Source organism: Ambystoma mexicanum, chromosome 2q, assembly GCF_040938575.1.
Source record: "Ambystoma mexicanum isolate Mex_15411 chromosome 2q, UKY_AmexF1_1, whole genome shotgun sequence".
NCBI classification, from domain to species: domain Eukaryota; kingdom Metazoa; phylum Chordata; class Amphibia; order Caudata; family Ambystomatidae; genus Ambystoma; species Ambystoma mexicanum.
In genome coordinates this window covers 730,322,083-730,338,055 of record NC_090924.1, presented here as the reverse complement: position 1 = coordinate 730,338,055, position 15,973 = coordinate 730,322,083, and positions in this window count along the sequence as shown.

Here is a 15,973-nt window from a genome sequence, read left to right as displayed (position 1 = left end):
AACTTCCCGCGCACCCCTTAAATACACGTACCCTGCTTGCACGGGGCCATTCGCGTGTGGAACTTCCCGCGCACCCCTGAAATACACGTACCCTGCTCGCACTGGGCCAATCGCGTGTGGAACTTCCCGCGCACCCCTTAAATACACGTACCCTGCTTGCACGGGGCCATTCGCGTGTGGAACTTCCCGCGCACCCCTGAAATACACGTACCCTGCTCGCACTGGGCCAATCGCGTGTGGAACTTCCCGCGCACCCCTGAAATACACGTACCCTGATGAAATCGCGTGTGGAACTTCCCGCGCACCCATGAAATACACATACCCTGCTGAAATCGCGTGTGGAACTTCCTGCGCACACCAGAAATCCACGCACACGGCCAAATCGCGAGTGAGACTTCCCGTGCACCCCGGTATACACGCACACGTATTTTTTTGTCAGCGGGTGTCCGTGTTTGTGGGTACCCCTTTGCACGTCATTTGTCCTGGAGGGCCACAGGATAGGACATTCATCATGGCAGTATATAGGTGCTATTTGTTGGCGCACCTTTTGGCGCACATTTCTTACAGCCGCAGAGACGCTACCGCCTGCTTTCTTGTGGCGGTCGTGTTTGTGCCTGTGAGCTGGTTTGAGCGTGTGCTTTTTTGCCCTTTTCTATTCCATGAATATGTGTTGTAGGCGAGCGTGTGGGCGTTCCGCGCACTTGTGCCCTGTACTTCCCCCGTGACGCCCACGTTTTGGCAAGTTGTTCCCCATTCCGAGTGTTACGCCCGTGTTCCGCCTACTTTTGTCGCGTGCGCCGCGCTATGTGCGATTTTTGCTGTGGCCTGTGCGATTTTCGCTGTGACCTGGCGCACGCAGTTAGATGGCCTGTGCGCCAACGTGCGCCGCGCACTTTTTTATCTCACATCCGCTGGTTTTCTCGCGCACGGCCTTCCATGAATCGATGTGCGCTGCTTTTCGTGCGATTTTCGCACTTGCACTGCGATTTTCGCTATTCCACTGCGATTCGCACGTTTTTGCCCACTTGCGCCGCGCTAATTATTCCATGAATCGGCCTGTGAGTCCCTATACTTGTGAAAATTCGATTGACTTGTAATTGAAGCCAAGTATCCGCTGTCATGTTCACTCTTTGACCTGTGGTATCTCAAAAATGTTTCTTTGTTGCAAAGCCTATGAATTGCATATATGTTTCATTGCTTGCACAATAGGCTGTTCAGTATGCAATATTTGTTTAAACATACTGCTATAAACAACAGGTCCTAGGTGTGGTTTTACTGTTTTGCTATTAATTTGCTTTATCTGCTTAATTTGTAGCAGAATACATTAAATGTATGCTTTGCTTTTGTGTAGGACCCATGGGCCTACTGAATAAATCATTCATTTTATATTAATTTGTGTGCCTTTAGTAGATTCATTCTAACAAATTTCACGAAAGCCATGGGCTCCCAACGAGAGGGTGGCTTTGTAAAATCAGCTTCCTAATTGGTTCATCAAAGGGACTACCCTTCAAGTGTGATATAGACAATGTCTACCAAGCATTGCTAACTACATGCCAATCCTGGTCCTGGTAAAAAATGATATAAAGAAGAAAGCTTTTAAAGGCACCAGCACGCTTACGACCCCCAGGTAGCTGGAAAAAAACATGAAACGAAGAAGGCTGTTAGCATGGCTAAGAGATCCAGTGTGCTGAACATATAAAAAGAAGTAAAAAAATAAATAAATAACTGCAAAGACTGGATCAGTGGCTATAAAAAACGTCATCATCCAACAAGATGTGGAGAAGATGCTGAAAGCCATCAGCAAAAAGAACACAGCAGAAACCTGGGCGCTTATTAAACTGGCAAGCCAGGACTTTAATCAAGTACAAATGAACGGGGAGGCAGTCTGGAGACGTTTCTATAGATCTCTGTACTGTGCCCACACCAAAGAGAGTAGGAGCAGCAGATCCCACCTAAGACCTGGTGTTTGTCTTATTACCAGGAAGATCTGGTAAATTTGATAAGGCATGCCAATGTTTCATGCGCCCCAGGTCCAGGCGATCTTTCAAATGTGATCTTGAAAGAAAACCCGGAACAGTGGGCCACACTGCTGGGGCTAATTTTGAAAAACGTGCTGGCAGCGCAAAATATCCCTGCCACATGGAAATTGGCAAATGTAATCCCGATATTTAAGGGCGGCAATAGAAAAGACCCAGACAATTACCGGCCTATTGCTTTCTTAGATATGGTGGGGAAAATGTATGCAGCTTTATTACTAAAGGCTGAATGAGTGGTCACATAGAGAAGGCCTAGCTGATGCCTTCCAGACTGGATTTGTAAAGATCTTCCTAATCTCCATGCAAAAAGACAAAGGCCCTCATTACGACCCTGGCGGAGGTCCATGGTGCAATTTGCACCATGGACCATGGCGCAGAGCTGCCAACACCGCCATGGGGGTTGGCGGACTTACCGCCCCATTCCGAGGTTGGCGGGGCGGTAAGTCCCCAATCCCCATTTACCCTTCCCCATTCCCATTTTTGCCCCATAGGGTATAATGGGAGTGGGGAAGGCGTTAATTACGCCACCGTAAATTACGGTGGCGTAATTAACAACAAGTCCCGTAGCGCCATGGATTTTTCCGCCTGCAAAAAGCAGGCGTAAAAATCTCCATGGCGCTACGGAATGTCGTAGTCTGGCGGAGAGGTACGCCATGCATTACGCTGGCGTAAACCCCTCTCCGCCAGGGTCGTAATGAGGGCCAAAGTCCTCAGAATAAAGTGCAAAATCCGCCTAGCCTTTGTGGACTTTTAAAAAGCTTTCGATAGTATTAACAGGCAGCGACTATGGAACAAACTGGCAGCCTCGAAGTGCCCGGAATAGCTTTTGGACCAACTAAGGACTCTCCACACTGACACCAACATGAGAGTGCAGCTAAATGTCAACAGGTGGTTACGTGAAGAGATTCCAACTCGGAGAGGAGTTAAGCAGGGGTGCCCCTTGGCTCCAGCATTATTTAACCTATACATTTTCGATTTGGCAAATTTCATGGAAAAAACTAGATCTTTTCCTACTAAAATTGGAGGAGTCAAGGTGGCCCATTAACTGTACACAGACAACCTAGTACTCCTGGACCACACTGCGATAGGCTTACAAAGGCAACTGAAAAAACAAAATGAATATGCATGGGAAAATGATTTTAAAATTAACACTGAGAAAACAATGATTTTAACAATAAAAATAGGGAGCAGAATGAGGAAACAGTCGTTTTAAATGGTGCCTGGGAACTCAGGTGATTGACACCGTGGAATCCTTTTAGTATCTCGGGGTGCAGATCTACAATAGTTCAGTGTAAACATATACCCTGTATTCCGTAAAGGGGAAAGCAATTGCACTAGCGAAAAAGGCCTTAATGTTGAAATGCATGTTTTGCCGGCATTCTCTGTTACCAAAAATAGAGATTGTAAGAGAGGCATGGTACCACAAGTATGACACTGACACAAAAGGTACAATTTGTAAAACCTTTATTCAATTTTCGAGGTTTGGAAAAACTTCTACTTTGCCCGATAGCTAGGATGGGAGTAGCCTCGAACATCAAATAATAAATAAAACAGTCTTAGTTGAGTCTGTGAAATCAAAATGGCCTATACTAACAAAAACGAATGCCTGCCCTATCTCTTATACAAAAAGCGTGTAAAGGGGAATATGTATGCACAGAAAAGTCAGCATTATAATATAAAGAATAAATGTGGCTGAGTCAGCTCTCCTCCCCACGTTGGACAGCACGTAGTAAGGCGGTTCCCGTAGACAGGATGACACACTCGGGCTCAGGTTCTCAAAACAAAGGCAGTTCAAAACGTGGATCGAGGCCCGGCTGGCCTTCCACGTGAGAGTCTCTTTTCCCAGCTTTTAAACCACAGTTCAACAAAAATGTTCACGCTGGTCTCCCTCTATCGGGCTCAGACCTTTTCTTCATGTAGAAAGACTTTCAAATGTGCGTGGCTTTTACTGGAGACCTCTGCAGGACCACTTCAACTTTCCTTTCACTCCACACTCTCGTGTTATTTACACTGTGTCTCTTGGTCTGGGTAGTACGATGTCATAAGCACAAAAGTTCAACATTCACTTTATCACTTCTTCACAAAAACATTTCACTTTTCACTGAGACTTTCGAATGGGCTACTTTCGTTCGCCGGACCACTCCGCCACTCAGTATCGTTGACTTCACAGCTATCAGTAACTCAAAGTTCAACACAGATCTGATCCTTTGCGTCTCATCCACACGCGAGCAGCCTTCAATTGTGCAATATATTGTTGCAACTTCAATCTCTGCTTAACACACACTGGCCTTTCATGTCACTCACCAACTAACCGGCTGTGTGCATTCCTTTCTTGTCTTTTTAGTTCTAATTCGCGAGTCAAGGTTAGTCGAGGGTCGCTGGCGTCCTTGAAACATAATGCAGCCTTCTTACCTGGGATACATCCTTCTCCACATGTCTTTCACGGCCTGTTGGAGCCAACAACCTTCTGTGGGGAACTCCTGGGGTCCTTTACACTTTGCTCTCATCCCTTGGTCTGTCGCTCTGCTCCAGTGGGTTTGACTTTGCCCCGGAAGTTCTGTTCTTGCTCGTGTTCCATCTTGTTCAGAGTGTGCCTCTATGTTCCGCCTTTTATCCGTGTGGGGTGTGAGAAACCTAAAGGTGTCTCCCCAGCTAGTCCCCGGGGATCTGTCATCCAGGTGGCCATGAGATGGCCATCGCTATTGGATCTAGTTCCTGGGGGTGGACCAGTGAGGGAGGATCACCTGGATGGGAGGGTCCTCGGGGAGTGGGAGTGGGATACTGATGGTTGAGACACGGTATTCCCCTTCCTTTGACACATTTTCCCCATCCTCTCACGTAGGACATTCCAAACCAATGCCCCCAACTTTTCCAACACGAACATGTTCGCACAACACAAAGGACAATGGACTAACACCAGAGCCGTTTACCTTACATGTCCCAATGAAAGGGTCAGGCAAAGTCAGGCAATTGATCAGAATCACACACACCCGACAGCCCTTTCCATTTCCCCACAGGGATAAAAGGTGGAGCCAGAAAGCACAGTACGAGCACGACAGCCAGTACGACAAGACGGCTAATCAGGCGCGGCAGTTCAAGAGAAGGAGAAAGGCAGCAGGAATCAAGAGGGTAGCGAGGAGAGAAGTGACCTTGCTCCTTTCGTCCCAGACCTGCTGAACCTTCGGGGAAAAGAGCCTGAGACCTTGAACAATAGCACAAGTGTCTTACAGCAGATGTCAATGGCACGCAGGGCAAGCCTACACCGATAAGCAGGAGCGAGGGAAGCTCCCACGACCGTGGTACCGGTCTTGACTCCAATGAAGAAGAAAAGCCAGGCGGTTCATCACAGCCAGATAGTCGAAAGGGAAAACGATAGGAACCAGGCTGTGTTGAGTGAGAATCGCAAAGTGGCAAGTTTGAACCAAGTTCTATGAACTGTGAAAGGAGGGGACTATAACAAATGGGGGAAACTAGTTGCAGGGAGAAACCGGCACCACGTGGGTGCTAACTCAAGAGACTTTGGTTGAGCCCCATATGAGAGAAACTACCGATAACAGCAGGCCGTAGGAGAGCCAGCAGAATAGATCAATGTCGTCATACTGACGGTCTAGAAAAATCCCTGTACAATCGAAAGACTTTGATCTACAAACTAAGTGAAAGAAAGAAAAGTGAATCCCGCAGTGAGAGGAAACAAGGGAAGTGAATCCCAAGAAGGGCAAAGTCTAAAGTTCCAAGAAACAGTGTGTTGACAGGCGTGAACCCAGCCAAGGGATGTCCGCTGGAGCTGTTTAAAAAAAATAATAAGATTTGTGGAGTACGATACATGAAGAGTCAGCGCCTAGAAGAGTGGAACCCAGGGGTGAAGCCATCACCCTAAGTGAGAGAACACAGGAGGGGGGGCCCAGAACAGGAACAGGACAGTGGGCTGTCAAAGGTTATACACAAGAGAGGGTCCTGGCTGTAGGGATACTACTTGGTTGCACACCAATTCACAGTGCAAATTAAATTACATACATGGCACACTGGCAGCATATTAATTGCTGGCAGATTATGCAGGGCTGTGTCAAAAAGTGTAGGACATGCACTCAGAGTAAGTTACAATTTGTTTTACTGGTAGTGGACACATTCATTATTGAAAATAAACAACAGAATAAAAATATTCTTTGTATGACTGTAGAACAGAACCCAAGGGGGTTCATAATGTAGGAAACAGGTTGTCTCATAATACACAGTGAGGTACATATATCAGTGAGGTTCCAATAGACTGTGCATTTTGTTCATACAGGGCTGAGTTACCTAAGTACATGAATACTCAAACCAGACATGTATCAGCATTACTTCATGTTCAGTGTACATGTGGCAATTGAAGTCACAGCAGTGTTAATTATTCACACATGGAGTGAAGGAAAAGAACAACAGAGATATGCAACTACAAATACATTACTTCATGCAAGATTGCAATTTCTTATGACCACTGTAAGTAAAAGTGTCGGAGATGGAGAAATAGTCCCAGAAAATAGAGTCCTTTAGGTACACACAGTTCTGCACCTAGTGCTTAGGGAATGGACATCATATATAAATTGTTAATTTCAGGGGGATTTTTTCTCCTTGTTAGACCTTAGGAGGGACTGTTTGAGCCAGGCTGTAGGGTGACCTTGTAGTAAATCCTTAAGTGAAACAGTGGGAAACAATTGAGAGGGGTCAACGCCCGAAGAGGGGGATCCAGGGGTGAACCCATCACCCAGCGAACATTGGAAACAAACTTTCATTTGTTGAAGGAACTTTTGTTTTTGTTAGTTGAAGAAATCAGGTCCTCGAAGGCAAGAGACTTTCAAGTGAAATGAGACCTGGCCCTCGACGGTCCTGAAAACTGCCATTAGAACTGTTGTCTTGTGCTGGATAAGCCAGAGACAGTACTGTGCTCCAAGATCCCACCTTACCCCGTGCTCAAAACGTGGGGAAGGGATACTCAGGCTACCGCATCCTGACATATTATTTGAGAACACTTCTTTCTTTTCTTGAGAACTATCCCACACCCATTTTTGTATTAGTTGTAAGGTTTGGCAGTAGGTTTCTTAGTATAGGCCCTTTTATTTGACACAACGCCACTAGGACTGCCTTATTTTTCATTTGATGGTCAACGCTTGCCCCATCTTAGATTTAGGTTTAGAATAGGTGTTTTCCAAACTGCATTCAGAATTAATTGTTCAATAAACACCCTTGAACTGTGATCACTTGTGTCTGTCTTACTTGTTGCCACCATTAGTTCCTCACAGGGGAGAGCTAATTGGTATCAGATGTATGCACTTAGAGTAAAGTTCCTGACTTTGCGCGACATGTCCAATGAGATAAGTAAGGGTCAGCCTCATTACTCTCAGTAACCCTCTTCCTCTGCACAGTTTTTGTGTGAAATGTGGGGGGGAGGGGTTGGGACATTGAAGAATCCTGTATAATAGGATGGGTCATGTGTACGGGAAAGGGAGGAATACTGTGTCTCACCATCGGTCGCCTCACCCCCACTCTCCGAAGACCCCTCACCCAGGTGATCCTCCTGCACTGGTCCACCCCAGGACATCCAAAAGTGATGGCTGTGTCCCTGCCAGCTGGATGACAAGTCCCCGAGAACTAGCGGGTGAGACACCCTTTAGTTTCTCACATGCCCTTGTCCTATGCAAGGTGGATAGGTTTGTTCTTCTCCGAGGTCCTCTAATCTGAGGGCCCTGGAGAGGACAAGGGAACATTTTATCCAGGGACTCTCGCTTATTCACCCAGTTCCTTTTTGGCTGTGTTGGTAGGGGCTGGATGTTGACGTTTGTCCCCTGTGAGAAGCCCATGAACTGGGATTGAGGGGCTTTTATACAAATAATATGTTTAGAAGGGTCTGTTTCCATATATTCCCATACCGGAGAGGTCTGTGAATAGAAATCAGATTGCCACTGGTCTTGTGGTGTAAATTCTCTGGGTGCAGTTGGAAGTTCTTGAAGAAAGGTTGAACATTCTGGGAAGTCTCTTCCTATAATGACCTCTTCCAGAAGACCGGGATAATGGGCGATGACACTAGCCGTGATTCACCTCTGATATTAGTGTATACTTGTACTCTGGGATATATCTTGTTATCTCTGTGTACACAGGTATCTCTAACCATAGTTGCATGTTCTAGATCTGCTGGAGTGACCAAATCAGCTCTTATGGCTGTCAGTTTACTGCTGGAATGTTAATGCCTTCACCACCTTCCCATTTATCGGAGCTCTCTCATAGGTAAAATCAGCAGCTGAGGATCGACATAAACATATGCTAAAGGTTTGTAGGTCTTCCACTTGTTCTTCCCATTCCTCTCCTTTTAGGCATCCTATTTCCATAGGCTCCTCCTTTTGATTTTTGGGACAATGCTGGGCCAAATGACCTGTTTCTCTACATGAGAAGCAGATGGGTGGTGATGGTTTAATCCTTCTGGGCTCTTCTCTCCTTAGCTCTTCCTTAGCATTGATGTCAGATTTTTTTATTTCCACCCTCTCTTTTGGGGAGTCCACTCTCAGGTTTTAGAGAGTCCTCCTCCTCGTTCTAATGTCTGGTTTTGAAAGCGGTAGGTTTGTTTTTGATCTTTTCTATCTTTGTTTGTATGTAAGGAATAGAAATGTTTTACTGCGTCTGAATGATTTTGGGCAGTCTCAATAGCCATGCTAAGGGTGGGTCAATTTAATTGCAATACTGCTTTTTGTAAGAAAGGAGGTAAAGAGTTGGTTAACTGTTCCAAGATGATCATTTCTATTAGCTCCTCGAGAGTTTTACCGACCCAAAGGAAGACAGTATTTATGTCATGATCTCTGCTTCCAAAAGGTCAGGGTTTTCCCAACTCCCTTGGAAGCAGATCCATAACCCAGGTTCCGAGTGCCAACCAGTCCCAATTGGGACCTTTTGGACCCAGTCCTGGCGCCAGTGGCACCAGGCTCATAAATATGCCCAGTCCCAGCGCTGGAAGCGCCGGGCTCATAATGCTTGGGTGGACTTACCTGCAGCAGACCATGCTGCTTACTTGCCTGCCAGTTGAGCCTCTGATCTTCTTCTGTTTGGAACTACTTTTCCTGTTGGGTGGGGCAGGAGCCACTCCCTAGATTCAGAACACTGGAACTCTTCTGGAAAGCAGGAACTCTTTTCTTACCTAGGCGTGGCTGTGGAAGGAGACACCTAAACACTACAGGAGGCTATTTAAACCACACCCCATGGATGAATCTTGCTTTGCGTTATTCTGCATCCTCTGCAGCAGAACGCTCATCGTGTCTTCTGAATCTGATCCTGGGCCTAAGGAAAAAGGCTTACCATCCTGAATCCAGTCTTCAGCAACACCTATAAAGACAAGAAAGAACAGGTTAGCATTACGGTCTTCAGTGACAGCTCTTCACTTACCTGGTCCATCGGCTGTCACCAACGCCTCGCGCTGCATTCCAGCATCTGAAAGACAAAGGCTTACCTACTCTTCGTGCGCTCCGGAGGTCTTCACACTGCATTCCGGCATCTGAAAGACAAAAGCTTACCAACTCTTCGCACGCTCCGGAGGCCTTCGGCGCTGCATCCCGCATCTGAAAGACAAAACAAGGTGCGTTTAAAGACATTGGGGAACTTTAATACTCACGTGCCATTACTCCTTTCCACATCTAACCCAGTGGGTATTCCGGCACCCTGCAGCCGCTCCGAACTTGTACCTGCAAAATAAAAAGACAGTTAGAGCGCATCGTGAAGCAGGCAACAAGCGCTTACTTACGTGCTTCCAGGCGCTTCTATTCATCACACGGGCTCCATCTTCAACTCACTTCAGCCCGTCATCCGCCATCGCCGGAACCCTGCAAAACAAGAAACATCATTACTAAAGATTTTAAAGACATTAGAATTACTCGAAACTTACCGTTCGTGCAGTAAACGACGGACAGCAGTCCTCTGAAGTCAAGAGGCCTGCTCCCCTTATCCAGTGAAGAAACTGGTTACAGCACCCTGCCCCGAGGCAGATGGAGAGCACGGCGTTCACTTACCTAAGGTGAGAGCGTTAACCTTTGGGGTTCGACAGGAGAAGAGAAAGGGAAGAAGAGAGAGACATTCAATAACCCAGTTCCTTAAGCCCATATTTTCTATCTGCAGACATCTTACCCTTCGAGTCAGACATACAGTGCACAGAGGTCCAGCCCAAAGAGCCAGCCGTGTGTTACACATCACCTTTGAAGATGCGGTATACGCCCAGTCAAGACCGGCGCCTCTACGGGAATCAGGTGAGCGTTACAGAACGCAAAGCCTACCACAAAACTCCCGTCCAGGCGCTATGGAAACCTCGGATACCGACCAGCTAGCCCAGTTACTTGGGGAACTAAGGGCAGAAGTGCATGCAGCCCGTCAGGAAACGAACGCTCTAAGAAGGGAACTGATTATTTCCAAGGAGCGAACAGATGATCTCGCTAGACAATTGCTACAGTCACAAGCCGGACAGACCCCGTTACCCGCATCTGGGGGAAATCTTCCTTCTACATCCTCTATGAATCCAGTGCAGATCAACCTACCTGGGAATGTACCTCTGGCTCCGCCCGAACGATTTTCTGGTGACCCAAAGAGGTTTGCAGTATTTATCAATCAGTGCCGGTTGCATTTCTTATGCCGGCCAGCAGCCTTTCCAACTGATCAAGCTAAAGTAGCTTTCATGCTTTCGTACCTTAGTGGCAATGCGGCAGACTGGTCGATCCCTCTAGTAAATCAAGATGATCCGGTCCTCCATGATTTTCAAGCTTTTCAGCTCAGTATGGAAAAACTGTTCGCAAGACATTCACAGGGGCAGGCCTTGGACAATGAGCTTCTTTCGTTGCGACAAGGTAATCAAGACCTTTTGGCTTATATTGCGTCTTTCAACAGACTGATAGTGGAAACTCAATGGCCTGAGGACAAAAGGATTACGCTGTTTTATAGAGGTCTACGTGGAGAGCTCAAAGATGTGTTAGCCCAAGTAGTGAATCCCCCACAAGATTGTTCGGACTATATAGACTTAGTCATTCAAATAGATCACAGACTGCAGAACAGGAAGGCAGATCGTTCCAAGTTTGATGCTCGAGTATTTTCCAAACCGCCAACTCCTTCCAAAGGAGTAGACTCCGGGGAACCCATGCAAATAGGGGGTCTGAAAGGTCCTCTAACACAAAAGGAGCGGGAAAGGAGAAAACAGTTGCAATTATGCCTCTATTGCGGAAACTCGGGGCACTTTCTTCGAGACTGTCCGGTGAAACCTGCCAAGAAGGCAGTAGGAGCTGCAGTTACCAAAGTTACAAACTCTGAGCAGGGAAACGACCTCGCCCGACAAGAATAGAGGTCCTCTTGCCGAGCGTGAAAACCAGTTCCGTGACCTCGCATTTCGTGATACCTATCGTCCTCATTAGCCCTGATAATCCGGATTGATTACATGCAATTGAAGCTTACGTCGACAGCGGTGCCATCGGCAATTATGTGGATCATGAAATGGTTTTGAGGATGAATCTAACTCTTTGTCCCAAGGCTGTAAAGGACGTCATTACTACGGTGGATGGTACGGAGATAGCCTCCGGGCCAGTAACGCATACCACTCAAGAGGTGACGCTAGTAAGTCAAGATGGACACCATGAGAAGATCGTGTTCGATGTGATCAAGGCCCCTCAGTTTCAGATTATTCTAGGAATACCTTGGTTAGAGAAACACAATCCTCTGATCGATTGGCGAGCAAGAACGGTCCAGTTTCCAGAATGTGTCTCTACTTGTCACCCTCCACCTGGTGTTGCACTGGCAGCAATTTCTTCAGAGACTCCCCAGTTACCTCCCGAATACCTAGAATACCAAGATGTTTTCCGGAAGGATCAGGCTAACTCTCTACCTCCTCATAGGTCTTATGACTGCCAGATAGACCTGATACCTGGATCTACTCCTCCTTGTAGTAGAATGTATGCCCTCACCGAGCCTGAGAACCTTCACCTTCGACAATACCTGGATCAATACCTGGCAAATGGGTTTATTCGTCCTTCCAAGTCCCCTGCTTCTTCAGCTTTGTTCTTCGTTCCAAAAAAGGAAGGAGACCTTAGAACTTGTATAGATTATCGCTCCCTGAACCAGATCACCGTTAAGAATAGATATCCGTTACCTTTGATCCCTGAACTCTTGGACCAAGTCAGAAAAGCATGCATATATACAAAGCTGGATCTTAGAGGAGCTTACCACTTGGTACGAGTAAAAGAGGGCGATGAATGGAAGACGGCCTTCCGCACCAAGTATGGGCTATTTGAATATCAGGTCATGCCCTTCGGACTTTGCAATGCCCCGGCCGCCTTTCAATATTTTATGAACGATGTCCTCAGAGAGCTCATAGATGTGTGTGTTGTTGTTTACATTGACGGCATCCTCGTTTATTCTTCATCGGAATCTGAACATCGGAAACACGTGAAAATGGTCCTCGAAAGATTGCGTCAACACAAACTTTTCGCTAAGTTGGAAAAATGTGTTTTCAACGTGACTGAAGTTGAATTCTTGGGATTCATATTATCACCTGGCGGAGTGAGTATGGATTCAAAGAAGGTCGATGCAGTTCTCAAATGGCCATCACCATCCTCCGTAAAAGGTGTGCAAAGCATGTTAGGCTTCGCTAACTTTTACCGCAGGTTTATCCCCGAATTCTCTCGAATAGTCCAGCCCATCACTGCCTTGTTAAAGAAAAACAAACGTTTTGAATGGTCTACCGAGGCGGAACCAGCTTTCCAGGATTTGAAGACTAAATTTATCTCTGCACCAATCTTAAAACACCCTCGCCCCGAACTCCCCTACATCGTGGAAACTGATGCTTCAAGCCTTGCCATGGGGGCAGTTCTATCACAAAAGGACCCGGTAACCAATCAGTTGCATCCCGTGGCATTTTGGTCCCACAAATTCTCGCCTCCTGAAATCAATTACACGATCACTGACAAGGAACTTCTGGCTATCAAGTCTGCCTTTAAGGCTTGGCGGCATTATCTGCTGGGAGCCCGACACACCGTTACTGTGATTACGGATCACCGAAACCTGCAATATTTGAAAACCGCAAAAGCCCAATCCTCTAGACAACTCTGTTGGGCATTATTCTTTGCCGAGTTTGACTTCATAATTACCTATCGACCTGGTACAAAGAACGGTAAAGCTGATGCCCTTTCTCGGATGGGAGTGGAAGAACACTTGATCAACCCTAAACCTGTACCAATCATTCCCGAACAAAGAATTCTGGGTGTAATCGCCACAGAATCCATAGAGGAAGTTAAGGATAAAGCCAGGCAACTTGTAACTCCAGCAGACATAAAGAATTGGCATCTGCAGGGAAAGGACTTTGCAGTAAAGGACAACCTATTGTATTTCCAAGAACGATTATACCTACCCAGCACAGATTTACAGAAAAAAGTAATCTCTTGTTATCACGATTCTTTAATGGAAGGACATCCCGGTATGGCCAAGACCTCAGAAAAGATCAAGCGCTACTTCTGGTGGCCGTCTTGGAAAAAAGATATCAGAGACTTTATAATGTCCTGTGGAGTATGCGCCCAAAACAAGAGTCAAAAGGAAAGACCAGCAGGCCTCTTACGCCCTATTGACATCCCACCTCGCCCTTGGCATACGCTTTCTATGGACTTCATCACCGATCTACCTCCATGCTCCGGATACAATACGATTCTAGTAATCGTGGACTTATTCTCCAAGATGGCGCATTTCATTCCGCTCAAAGGCTTGCCAACAGCAGCAACTCTGGCCCGAGAATTTCTCGAAAACATCGTCCGACTGCACGGTTTTCCTTCGGTTCTAATTTCGGATCGAGGTAGTCAATTTATTTCTCATTTTTGGCGAAGTTGCTGTCAGTCGGCTCAAATTGATGTGAGACTATCGACCAGTCACCACCCTCAGACCGACGGACAAACCGAGAGGACCAATCAAACTCTGGAACAGTATTTACGCTGCATGCTGCAACAAACTGAAAAAACTTGGAAAGACATCCTTTGGATAGCCGAATATGCCTACAATAACTCTGTCCATTCGGGAACTGGGAAAACCCCGTTTTTTCTTTTGTACGGCAGTCACCCTCGAACCTCGGAGTTGGATCCCCTCCAAGATCTTGAAACACCAGCAGTAGACTACCTGCATTCTACAATCACCCAAGCCTTTAAGGAAGCTGTTTCTCACCTTCAAAGGGCTAAAGAACAATACAAGAAAGGAGCAGATCAACATCGGAAGGAAGCCCCTCAATATCAAGTAGGGGATCAAGTCTGGTTATCCACCAAATATCTACCTCTAAAAGGGCCACGCACATTCAACCCAAGATACCTTGGTCCCTATTCCATCACTACCATAGTAAACCCAGTAGCGGTCAAGTTGGACTTGCCCCCGCACATGAAGATACATCCGGTCTTCCACGTCTCTTTATTAAAACCCGTGCAACCTCAAACCCGACTAACTAAATCTCCAAAACCTATCCTAGTTGATGGAGAACTCGAGTTTGAAGTCAAAAGCATTCTGGACGCCAAGATCTCCAAATCTAAACTATTTTACCTAATTGACTGGAAAGGCTACGGCCCCCAAGAGAGATCCTGGGAACCTGCTGAATATGTCCACGCTCCTCGCCTAATCAAAAGATTTCACCGAACATTTCCTGACAAGCCAAAACCCCCGGAGAAGCCCGGTTTGGGAGGGGCCTTGAGGGGGGGTACTGTCATGATCTCTGCTTCCAAAAGGTCAGGGTTTTCCCAACTCCCTTGGAAGCATATCCATAACCCAGGTTCCGAGTGCCAACCAGTCCCAATTGGGACCTTTTGGACCCAGTCCTGGCGCCAGTGGCACCAGGCTCATAAATATGCCCAGTCCCAGCGCTGGAAGCGCCGGGCTCATAATGCTTGGGTGGACTTACCTGCAGCAGACCATGCTGCTTACTTGCCTGCCAGTTGAGCCTCTGATCTTCTTCTGTTTGGAACTACTTTTCCTGTTGGGTGGGGCAGGAGCCACTCCCTAGATTCAGAACACTGGAACTCTTCTGGAAAGCAGGAACTCTTTTCTTACCTAGGCGTGGCTGTGGAAGGAGACACCTAAGCACTACAGGAGGCTATTTAAACCACACCCCATGGATGAATCTTGCTTTGCGTTATTCTGCATCCTCTGCAGCAGAACGCTCATCGTGTCTTCTGCATCTGATCCTGGGCCTAAGGAAAAAGGCTTACCATCCTGAATCCAGTCTTCAGCAACACCTATAAAGACAAGAAAGAACAGGTTAGCATTACGGTCTTCAGTGACAGCTCTTCACTTACCTGGTCCACCGGCTGTCACCAACGCCTCACGCTGCATTCCGGCATCTGAAAGACAAAGGCTTACCTACTCTTCGTGCGCTCCGGAGGTCTTCACACTGCATTCCGGCATCTGAAAGACAAAAGCTTACCAACTCTTTGCACGCTCCGGAGGCCTTCGGCGCTGCATCCCGCATCTGAAAGACAAAACAAGGTGCGTTTAAAGACATTGGGGAACTTTAATACTCACGTGCCATTACTCCTTTCCACATCTAACCCAGTGGGTATTCCAGCACCCTGCAGCCGCTCCGAACTTGTACCTGCAAAATAAAAAGACAGTTAGAGCGCATCGTGAAGCAGGCAACAAGCGCTTACTTACGTGCTTCCAGGCGCTTCTATTCATCACACGGGCTCCATCTTCAACTCACTTCAGCCCGTCATCCGCCATCGCCGGAACCCTGCAAAACAAGAAACATCATTACTAAAGATTTTAAAGACATTAGAATTACTCGAAACTTACCGTTCGTGCAGTAAACGACGGACAGCAGTCCTCTGAAGTCAAGAGGCCTGCTCCCCTTATCCAGTGAAGAAACTGGTTACAGCACCCTGCCCCGAGGCAGATGGAGAGCACGGCGTTCACTTACCTAAGGTGAG